Consider the following 12,334-nt stretch of genomic DNA (forward strand, 5'->3'; position numbering starts at 1 on the left):
AATATTTTCACCCCTTTACCTTGCAGTCAGACAGCTCTTTCCAATGGGGAACTGAAAGCGTTTTATCCATCTATGTTCTCGCCAAAGGCAACAGACTCCATTAAAAAAAACTGTAATTTCACCTGGCAGAAAAACAGGAGTTTGTGCTATATTGTGTGTCTATATTAGTGAATCCAAACTAACTAAAGTCACACAATAACACACACACAAACTAACCGATCGAGGCAGCGGTAGACAAGCAACTCCTGTGTTCTGTGAGGTAAAATTTGAGGGCTTAGATAATGGTCTCAGTTCCACCTCAGAAACATAGACTGTATAACTGTCAGACGGCAAGGTAAACCAGTGAAAATATTCTAAATATAGCGTACACTTAAATTGGGGGCGTGCCAACCGTCATCTACTGTAGGTCATACACTGACTAAGGATAAGTACCTCATACAACCCCACTGAAACTATTCCTTTAACAAAAGACATTAATTAGAGCAGAGATCCCATAGAAATATTACTAAGAATGCAAAGTACAAATATAATAATACTGCTTGGTCATTTCCTTGGTATTGCTTTCATAGCTACAATAAAAAGCAATAAAAAACTTACAAAGCACCTGGCTCAACAACAACTGGCAGTAGTTGTTTAGGGAGACAAGATCTTTTTACACACATACATCAGTTTTCAAGCTGGTCCAGATATTTTCTTCTCTAACCTCCCAGCTAAAGCCATCAACTATCAATGGATTGAAAATCATTTCTATCCAGATTTTCATTTGCGTCTCCATTGACATCAAGTCTATAATAAGAAAATAACTGTATATTTGCGTTATAATGTGTGATAAAAATATTACCCAACAGATTCACAAGGTCTGCTTCATCCATTATCAGCGAGCTAGTGGGTCACTGTCTTCATTTAGTTCCCGTGATGAGGCAGCTAAATTACCTGTCCGTTGAGATTCCTGGGCTAATTCTGGCACACGAACTAAGGATATCACTGTCAGTATGGTTGGCATATGCTGCAACTTTAATGGCCTTCATTCCTCAAGTAGATCACATACTCTCAGTGCTAGTCGGCAGCCTCTATTATGGAGAACATTCTGGATAATCATAAGGATCACCTTTCAGCCAAGACTGGATTCATAATAATTAAAAGTTAATTTGCTTTTCCCAAAAAAAATCTGACCTGTTGCACATTTTCAGTAAGGGATGATTCATGTTTTTTCTGCGTGATGAGGTTTTTTGTGTGTGCGAGTGTTGGGTGAATCCATACTGTGTGCTGTTGGGAGGGGTTAAAATGAGTCACACTTTAGTTCACTCATGCCTAACAGATTGAAATGTTTTAACGTTTCCAAGGCGATACAATCGAAAACAGCCACTCTCTCTCTCTCTCTGCACGTCTGTGAGGGAGCTGCAGAGTGTCTGCACATTTGCAGTAAGAGGTTCAAAATCATTAACCGCCAGAACACTATGAGCCTACTGGGGAATGTATCACCAATCCTCCCCTACTCTGTTTCTTTTCTCTTCCATCTCTACTTTTCTCGCTCAACTGTTAGCTTCATTTGATGGCTATGTTAACATTCACACATTTCTATTCCTTTCCGGCTAGAAAAAAAAATTGTACTGAATCTAAGACAGACGGGTCAAACATTTTAAGATAGTTGTGGAATAAGTTAAAAGGCAATAGGAATACTGCACAAGTTTCGGATCAAGCATTTTTCTGTGCAGTTGCATCAAACTTAATTCTATATCATCTTTGGATGAACACAGACGTGCAGGAATTCTGTTTATTCATGAAGACATGATTCTAGAGACATACTTACTTATTATAAGTCACTTTGAATAAAAAGCACAAGTTAAATAAATAATGTAATGTAGCATACAGGATCTTGTTATGGATGTATAATAAATGTATGTATGATTATGATATTATGATGCAGAAAATAAGGAATACTGCGAGCATATAAAGCATAGCCACAAACCCATACAAGGTCAAACAGTCTGAAGACAAGTCCAAAACATTACAGCAAGCACAAGAGGCCTATGATGTCTCACACAAGTAGAGATGTGGATAAAATCTTAAATCACAAATAATAACATTTTATATCACAATATTTGTATATATCATGATATAACATATTGAGGACTTAAGGATTTTTAAGATGAATAGATAAAATGTGCTTAAATGTGAACTTTTGGAATTTTTTCAACATGTATCCTATTTTTCCATGTTTTTGTGTGTAAGTGACTATTGGGGACAACAATTTTTTAAATTGTAAAAAAGTAGTAAAAGTATTTATCGAGAGCGCTGCAGCCGATGTAACTAAAATGCTTGTTTTTGCAATCCTACGCAGCCACCAATGAAATCTAATTAGACAAATACAGGGTTTCTGCAAGCCAGAAATGTATTTCAAGCCAGGCGGCCCATCGGGCCTGAGATGACTCCCCGCCGGGGAAAAATCATCAGGGAATTATGTTTTTAAGATGTTTTTTAAACTAAAATGTAGTAAACTCCTTTAAGGAATAACTCGTGCGTAGGTTGTGTGCTTAACATTAGCGAGTGTCGGTGTTTGCGGTCAAGAGAGAGAGAGACAGACAGCCGCCTGCCACCGGTCCTAACAACTTTTCTGGCGTAAACCTTGAAATATTATAATACTAATAATATTAGTGTAGCTTAATCTTTATCTGCAACTTTGCAGAAATACTGAGTTCAAATAGAATGAATAGATATGCAAAAAAAAAAAGAAGAAGCTACGTAGCATTCGAATGTTGATTTAGAATTAAAATGTCAACGTTATGCATGAAGCTTCAAACTATTTGGTACAGCCCTAGTAATACAATATCTGCACACATGTAATGAAGTGTAAGAATACAGCTGATATAAGGGATTAAAAACCAAAGATCAAACAATCTACTGGAGCAGTTGGACACCTTGCTCAAATACATTAGAAGCCTTGAGATCGATCAAATCACACAGTACCAACACAGTAATGACAGCAGCATGAACTTTCTGTCAATGACCTAAGTGTATGTGTGTGTATGTGTGTGTGTGTGTGATTGTGTTAGATGTGACTGAAAGGAGGCTGCAGGCAGGAAATCCATACTGCCGGTTGGGATAAGCCCAGCTCTCTCGGACCAGCATTATCATTCCCGACCTGCCTTTGTCCGGCTACAGACACATTCTTTCTGCACCGACTGCTTCTCTCTGTTCAACGGCATACAATACTGAAACTCCATGAAAAAAAACCACCCAAAACAGGTCTCAAATGCATTTCTCTGTTATTTAGTTGAACAAGTGTGTGCATGTTTATCCTCCAGTGCATCCTCAAAATGCATTACTGAGAACCAAAAAGTAATCGAAAGCACCGAGAAAGAACAAAACTCTCCAAAGTTACATTCCACAGTCCACTATTTATAACGTGAAGGATGGGAGGGGTGGAAAGAGAGGTGAGAGAAAGAGAAAACGAGGACAGAGAATCGAGGCATGTAATAATAGTTTCAGAGAGAAGAGGGAGAGGTTCCAGGTTGATACTCAGCTGTGAAACACACAGAGGGGATTCCTCTGTGCAACAGAGACAGCTTTGTCTCACCAGCCTACGACTGGAATAGATGTTACAGTGTTTGTTGGCGGCGAGTTCTGCTTGAAAAAGTGGTATGGAAAGAGGAATGAACGAAAAAGTAGTTCAAGAGTTAAAAAGTGAAAAGAAATAGAAAAAGGAGAAGGTAAAAAACTATTCTGCGACCCCACTGCACTCTAGTTTTCCCTGTCCAGACATGTTGTTGCCCTTGGTGGTAGGGACAGCCACTCACTGTCCATACCACATTCCTCTGCCTTCAGTGGAGGCACATAAAGACTATAGGTTATAAGGTTGTATGGTTGTAAGAGCGGGATGGATGTGTCCATTTTATTGCCTTTATGAGCAGAGGCAGAAAGAAGAGGAAATAGTCTAGTGAGTGTGAGATGAGGAGGACAGGAAACAAAAAATATGGGGTTGAACCTGCTGAAAATGAAGCTGTAAGAGTTGTCTGTTGTCTGTTTTATGGTGCCTCTGGGGAACAATTTTGTCCAAGAGCCAGACGACAAGAGACAATACGGCTAATTCAATTTATTCAATTCCTGGAAATAAATTTACATGTCTGGCAGACGAATGACTCACCATACCTATCATCCAAAAACAATACAGTGTACATTGCCATATTGTAATTTATGTTCACTGCTATCACTAATGACTACCTCTTGAACAACTCCTGCTTTGAAGCTGCCTCTAAACACACATTTGTATCAGCTGCAGTGCTTTGAACTTAAAAGCTGTGGTGTAAACTGGAGAAACTGAAGATCAGTGTTTCTATCTGTCTGATGCTATCTAGGAAAGAGGGGAAGGGTGGGATCTCCACGCGTGTGTAACCCCGTCATAGATCAGCTCAGTGACCCTTAAGCCGTCCATCAAATTTTATGAGCCAATCAGTGTTTGCTTCTCCCCAGACAAGTTGAAGCTGGCCTGTTGATGGTTCTTGCTTTAAGTTAACATGACCCTTTCTGGACATACGTACACAGGCATAAATTACAAAAAAGGAACAATAACGTTGTAAACGGTCCATGACCAGCTCCACTGGATCTTGTGTTTTTACTAAAAGATGAAATAATAAAGCCGAGTCAGAGCAAACATACAAAGCCCTGTGTGTCCCATGTTCGGAGTGAAACTGTCTGCGCAGTGAGTTAAGTATTTCTCAGAATCCAGGAGTGTTCAGAGCCAAAACACACTGGCTGTGTACAGACACATCTGGCCGGCGATTCATACACACATGAAGATATACTGTACATACACAGACTTATACACACAATATACTCAAATAAAAAACACGCAATTTAGGCCTTGATACAAGACACTTTTGATTAAGAACAACCTTGTTTTTTGCTTTTTCTTGGACTACAATCTGCAATTGTTTAATTTTCTTTATAGCTATTCTTCCCTTTGACCTTTGGCTTAACTGACTAAACCTAACCCTGTGTCTAGCGTCACGTCAGCGTCGCATTATGACAGCGTTGGTTCAACATTGAAGCGACTGTCCATACCGGCTCCGTCCTGTTCGTGAAGCGTTGAGCAGCAAAAGAGCAGTTAAACTTTCTGTGGAGTTCTCCTGTGATATGTGTGAGTATTCCTGATCTATATTTTCCATCAACACTGATGCATATATTAATTTGCAACAGGTTACAGCTTTCTCTGAGCCCGAGCAAGGCCTGTACTAATTAGCCCATTTTGACCAATAGATGATGATCTCACACGAAACAATGTATGTTCTCCTGCAGTTAATAAAGTTTGAGATTTAAAAAAAAAAATTCACTATATAAAACTATAAAGCTTTATTTGTATACCACATTTCAAAATGGAATCAATAAACAAACCGAAACATGCCATCGGAAACAATGCATTCAAAAAAGAAGGTAAGATGATGAAAAAATATAAGATAATTTGATAAAAGTTTAATAAATAAAAAGGATAAAATAATGATAAAACCCTAAAATATGTAGTACATTGTAGTGATATAGTAAAGTAGTAGTGTTTATTGGCCATCAACCTTGCGTTCACATGGGTATTATCACGAGACGCAGTTGAGACGCGAGCCTGCGAAGAAAAACGCGGCTGATACACTTGCGGTCTAGACTCGGGGTAACTCTAACCAAGGTCCTTTGTTAGTGTTAATAAACGTTGGTTACTTGATGTAAAATTCATCACATGAATCTCTTTCTCTTCTTGTACTTTTAGCATAACTATTTAACACTATTTATATAACTACTCTGCACATAACAGTGAACAAAACCATGTGCTCTACTGCAAAAATGAAATTTACACATACAATATATGGTTGCAATAAGTTCCATATATACAGTATCCTTTTATGCAACATGGAGGCTTTAAACATTGAACATGTTATAGTGAGGGAGGGTGAACTGCTCCTTTAAAAACATGACATGAAATATTTTTTTCAGCAGGAATTCCTGAGAGGGTGTGGTTGCTGCTGGGTTGTTTGGGACTGGACAAAAACAGGCCACAAGTTTCCATCCATCCATCCAACCATCACTCTTTCTTTCTTTCTTTCTTTGTCTCTCCATTTAGTGGAACTATCTGCCTGTTTTCAATCTCTCCGGGGGGTTGTTTAAATGAGGCGCTTACGTCATAGCCAGGAAACCTGAGGTGACCTCTGTCAGATCTTTATTAAAATAACAGGATTGGCACTGGCATAACATCTAATTAACAGAGTCTGAAAACAGAGTGGTAATTCTCTCTGGTGAAACCATTTCTGAGAACAACAGGGATTAAGAACGTACTTGTGCAGTCCAACTCTAAGGCTTTTGGGAGTGTGCAAGAATTGTTAACTTTTGAAAAGTCATAAAACTTATTTTATAATAGGAAGCAATGTTAATATTTACTGTAGTACCTCAAACTAACAGTTACATCACACCATTAACTGTCTTAAATGGACACACATACTGTACACACACACACACACCGATGCCTCATAGCAGTAACAACATTAGCTTCACATCTAAGCTTTATATGTTTGGGTTTAGAGCGAGCTTCAGGTGAACAGAATGTCCTCTTGGAGACTTTATGATAGATGGTTGAGCTAAAAGTGGCACCAGTAAGAGCTGGGTGAGCCTCTACTGGAGAGAGATGAGTAACACCAGAGGAATGCTACAATTTATACTGACTAGTGTGGTGGATAATACGTTGGTGTACTTACTGGAACTAAGTGACATCCACGTATACTAACATGAGTCTACAGCCGTGCTAGCAGCTCTGTGAGGCTGTATTTAGGTACAGTGCTTTGAGCTAAATGCAAAAACATCTTAGTTTAGTGTGTTAAGATGCTAACAGTAATTAGCACTAAAATCAAAGCACAGCTGAGGTTGATGGGAATGTTATTTATTTTGCAGGTATTTGGTCAGAATTGGACTTATGTTTAGATGAGGAATTAAAAGATCACCAAAGTGATTACAGTTGATTCCTGAGTGGGACAGGGATGTCCGTACCATATTGCACGACAATCCATCCAATAGTTGTCAAGATATTTCATTCAAAACCACAAATGTCAACCTCATGGTGGCGCTAGTGGAAAAGTCAGGTGATAATCAAAGTCAGAGGGTACATCGTCTGTGAACCATGAATGTCCAAAAAATGGGCCAATCTAGCTTGGAGATATTGGAAAATTTCACGGGATAAGTGAAAATTTTAACCTGGTAGCGGCGATACAGGATAAGTCAAGGAAGATAAGTGGTTAAGTGGACGCCAAGGGTAACTGTAGTGGTTTTGATGCCAAAAATAAAATGACGCCAAGGGGTGTAACAAAGCGGCAACATGCTGCTAGGGACCATGAATGTTTGTACAGAATTTCATCTTAATCCATCCAATAGTTGTTGAGATATTTCAGTCTGGACCAAGGCGGTGGTCCAGAGCAGTGCTACTAGCATGACTAACAATTGCAAAACCATTTCCTAAAACAAGTGAACAATACATCTGGCTCTTGCGCCACTGACTCTGCAGTCACTTAATCCTCCCTCCACCATTGTGTAAATCAATTCCATTTCTTGAACTAGGAGGAACTGTGTCTACACACGCATGCACACAAACAGCCTGTTCAACACATAAACACCAATACACTGACGTAAACTGAGTCTCTATGGTTAAAGATTTACAGATCAACATGTAGATGAAGTCTGTCACCCATGACTGAACCCACAGTATGATCCTCACTGACTGAGCATGTGATCTCATTTCTGTCAGCTCATCTCTCCATATCAGCTGTTTTCATCTGCAGTGTCCCTTCATGGGAACTGGCTGTGTCACAGTATAAAGGTGATTCGCTGAACAACAACAAAAGAATCAGGAAAGGTTGATGCAATACTAAAAAACCTGGGTTCTGTCTCATCATGGTGAAACTTCCCAACAAAGACTCAATTGTTCTTTCAAAAAAGTAGCCCAGTTTGAAAAGAGTTTTGGGTGAGATAAAAAAAAAACTAATCAAAGCGCTGTGGGAACAAGCTGTAGCTGCTCTGTGTCTCTTTAAGGGTGAGCGTGTCATCTTTAAATAGAGGACATTCTTAATCCAGAACAGTGGAAAAAGACACTGAAGAAGGACATGGGGGGCCCCCCTCCCCTTATATTAAGTGATCCCTTAAGACCATGAAAAGCCAACTGGTACAAACACTGGGTGGTTGACGACAGTAAGAAGATGGCGGCTGACAATTATGTAGCAGAGCCACTCTCTTTAAAATAAACAACCGATAAGGCCAGTGTCATTAAAACACACTTAGCCATAGTGAGACAATGCTTTATGATGTACGACATGACAGACGACAGGGAACAACAAAGTGAGAGAGAACAGAAGTTGGAAAAGTACGTTTGTTATCAGTTCAAAACGTGCAACTGAGGAAATGTTCCAGGGGAAATTGAAGTAGCAATGTTCTCTCCTATCACAATAAATAGTGGTTAAGGTGCCCTTGAGCAAGGAATTTGTTCTCTTATTATCTCAGCAGTACAGATTGGTACAGATTGCCCACAGAGCCGTGTGCGGGCAGGCAATCCCGGCTGTATGGGTTAGAGCTGCTGCAGTAGTAGGACAATCACCCTTTGCATTAAAACGAACGCTTGTGATGATTGGCTGCGAGCAAAACTATACAAATTGGCATTTTTTTCTAGATCTGGGCACAAAAAGGATCGATTGCAGGTATCGTTTGACTGGAGAAGTTTCGATACTACATGGTACTGGGTTATTTCGATAACTTAAAAGTATCGAGTACAGATACCGAGCCCTACTAAACATACACTTGTATGGAATTTTTCTGTCATGTCATAAATAAATGCAGATAAAACTTGTCCTAATCACTGAATGTTTTGGGAGCCTGTTTTCAAAACCTACAGATATTGGTGTTCCCACTGATACACAGTACATGTATGGATTCTTTAAGTCTTGGTACTTTTTTTTCTGGCATTTTTAAACATTTCAGATTTTGTATTAGTGCTCCTTTAAATGCTTTTTTCCCATTAGTACACATTACTGTATGCAAATGTAATGCATTTATAAGAGACATTTTGGATGCAGACAAAAACAGTGGCTGCTACTATTTTGGCTGTACATGCAGGCTGGTGGGTCTTATTGTGGGTCACATATTATGTGCTACCATTTGTTTGTCTCAAAAATACACAACAAAAACTGTGACTGCTGTACTGTCTTCTAAATTAAATCATTTTCTAAATAAAACACTTGTTGAGCTAGTAGTGCAACTACAATGTTTTTTTTCGGTGTTGGATGTGCGCTATTTTATTTTTTATTGGTACTATTTAGCAGCAACGTCTTAACCTTACTATATTTCAAAATCACCCATGGAAAAAATCTTAAATCCTTGAAGGCCGAATGTGGTGAGACCACTAAAATCAAATAAAACTATGAGTGCAACCACAATGGAACCACACATAAAGGCGCTTTTAAATGAAATGCAAGGGTTCCTTTCCCTATTCCTGGAAAAAACGTTTTTAGAGCAAACAATAGACCAAATGTACATTTTGTTTTGAATGGGATATGCAGCCTACTATGAAGATGCACTTAATGTCAACACAAGTGTCGGAAATTACACTAAAATAGATGATCCCAGAACAGATTTCCTCATAGGGCGTTCTCCACCAAAGTCCAATTTTGAGCCAAGAAATAGTATTGTGCCGCCAGCCTTATATGGCAAAAAGGGTTTGTAATTTGAACAATATGAATGTCAGAAACCCTGTACGTTTCACACAGGGAAATAAAAAAAAACATTGATGAATTCAGCTTTATATGTTTGTGAGACCGATTAAAGGATGGAAAGAGAAGAGAACCAGGAGGAAGAGGAGGGCACACTGACTGCACTGGTGATTTTGGACAGTACTGCAGTTTGGAGCAGACAGTAACAGACCAGTCCAAATGAATGTCCAGCATATGGCCTGTCTCAGTGGGATATCCAGTCCTCAACCACAACTCCCCCTTAAATATTTGCTTTCCCCTTGTCTCTTCTCTACACCCACACACACAAACACTGATGATCTCTCCATCCTCTAGGAAGGAAATGATAGAAAAGAGACTGAAAAGATGATGATTTTTGTGGCAGGCAAGCGAGGGAGATCCCAGTGGCTGTGTGGGCGTGCAACAGCACAACAGGGTTGAACAGCGTGTTGAAACAGTTAATTCCTGAACATAACTTCATGTAAATCTCTCTCCCAAAGCCTTGACTTGCCAAAACACAGAGTCGCAGTGGTCAACTAGGGGGGAATTAGATAAACATTACATCTTTTCTTGAGAACAAGCGACGTAATCTTGGAAACACTGAATCAGAATCTCAAAGGAATGGCCGTCATTATTTTACAGGGTGTTAACTGACAATAAAAGTATACGTAGTAAAAAGGATCTTGTAAATACTCTGAAGTGGGATTCGCAGTAAATGAACCTCATATTGTTTTGTTCATTTTATAGCACACAAACAGGCTAAACAGTCATTCTCTTTCTACCTCTAATAACAAATAATAAGACAAACACAGAGAAAAGAGTGTTAAAAGTCATCCACCGCATTACGGTAACCTTGTATAATGTCTGTAATGTAATTGCTATATACATATAAAAGCCGACAGAAAGAGGGTTGAGAGGTTGAAACTGTTTCTTAACTAAACTAGTTGTTAGACACTCAACATTTCCTTTTATGTTAACCTTAGGGTGACTTAAAATTAAACTATGAGGCCATCTAGTGGTGTCTACCTGTTATATGTCTTCCTATATACAGTATTGAGAAATATTCAAAAATAGTGTGTAATGAAAGGTATGAAATATGAAAATTAAGGCAAAAATTATAAATATAACCCATAAAAGGGATGTCATTTCATAAACAGAAGTCTGTTTTGGGAGTAAAAATAATGAAAACGTGGAATATTTGCAGCTCAAGATGGATACAGGTCACAGAAATCTTTCCACTGATCTGTGTTTCTCAACACTTCACCATCTCCATCGTCTCCTCCTTTAACCCTGGGATATTTTACCTTTCTTCTACATCTGCCACATGTTTTCGTCTTTTACAACCTTGTCTCATCCTCTCTGCCCTCTCTTCAGACTACAGAAGAAGACCACCTGTGCTCCGTTGTTGGGGTCACAAGTTTAAGTGAAAACCAATCCTCCCGTGGGAAGCGGCCAGAAAAGTGAGGGGTGCTATTTAAAGACCCCTCGATAATGAGGAGGGACGGGAGGGATCCTGGAGCCATGTTCTCTTTCATCATAAACACACTCACACACTATAAACCCTGCACACATACCTCTCCACAGCCATAATAAATGAATCCAGCTGGAACTCCACCAGTCAAGTTGGCATTATAGAGCAAAAAACAAGCAAAAAAGAGATGCCTGTGTGCTACTACTCTACTGATGCAAATTGATGATCTTCCCAAACTTTTCTCAAAGGGCCAGTGTGTAGCATTTCGGGGGATCTATTTGCAGAAATGGAATATAATATTCATAACTATGTTTTCATTAGTGTATTATCACCTGAAACTAAGGAATACTAACGAATCATTGCGTTTTGTTAACTTAGAATGAGCCCTTCATATCTACATAGAGAGAGCCTTTTTACGTTACCTGAAGGCCACCGTAATTCTCCGACACGCTTGTGAAACTGCGCTAACGTGAACCGCAGAGTGCAAAAGCGTGGTACTGCCAGCCACCGTCTGACTTCTGTTGCTCCTAAAATAGTGTTATTATGGTGAGGATGGTCTCTGAGCGAGGCGAACGGCGTTACCACGGTTTTACACTCGGCGGCTCACGTTACCGCAGTCTTGGAAAGAGAGGAGTGAGCGGAGGGGTACTCACTTGGTTGCCATCTGCAACCACAACACTAGATGTCACCAGATCCTACACACTGTACCTTTAGAACTAATAACAATCCAGTGAATTATTTAATTGTAATTTCTAATGCAGTTTCCCCTTCAGTTTTATCTGAAACTACAGTAATATCTTGAAATACAGCAGATTACTCCTCGTATATCAAGATAATGTCACTTGATTAATGAAAATGCAAGTTTTCTGACAACAGGTCGTTGCGAGGTCCTTTTGTTCCTTCCAACAAATATAAAATTAGACTAACTGGTTATAAATTACATTTGGCTACCATGTGTTCAGGATCATTCTTAGAGATCCATTTTGGCAAAGTCTCTCGGGTTCAAACAGTCTGCCGTGGCTCCTCTTTCTGCCAGTGTTTATTAATAAACCTAAACAGAATTGAGGTAGTCATGGCCACACATAGCAGCACACTGACTGAGAGAGTGAGAGAGAGAGAGGAG

This window comes from Sebastes umbrosus, chromosome 15 (genome assembly GCF_015220745.1).
Source record: "Sebastes umbrosus isolate fSebUmb1 chromosome 15, fSebUmb1.pri, whole genome shotgun sequence".
Taxonomy (NCBI): Eukaryota; Metazoa; Chordata; class Actinopteri; order Perciformes; family Sebastidae; genus Sebastes; species Sebastes umbrosus.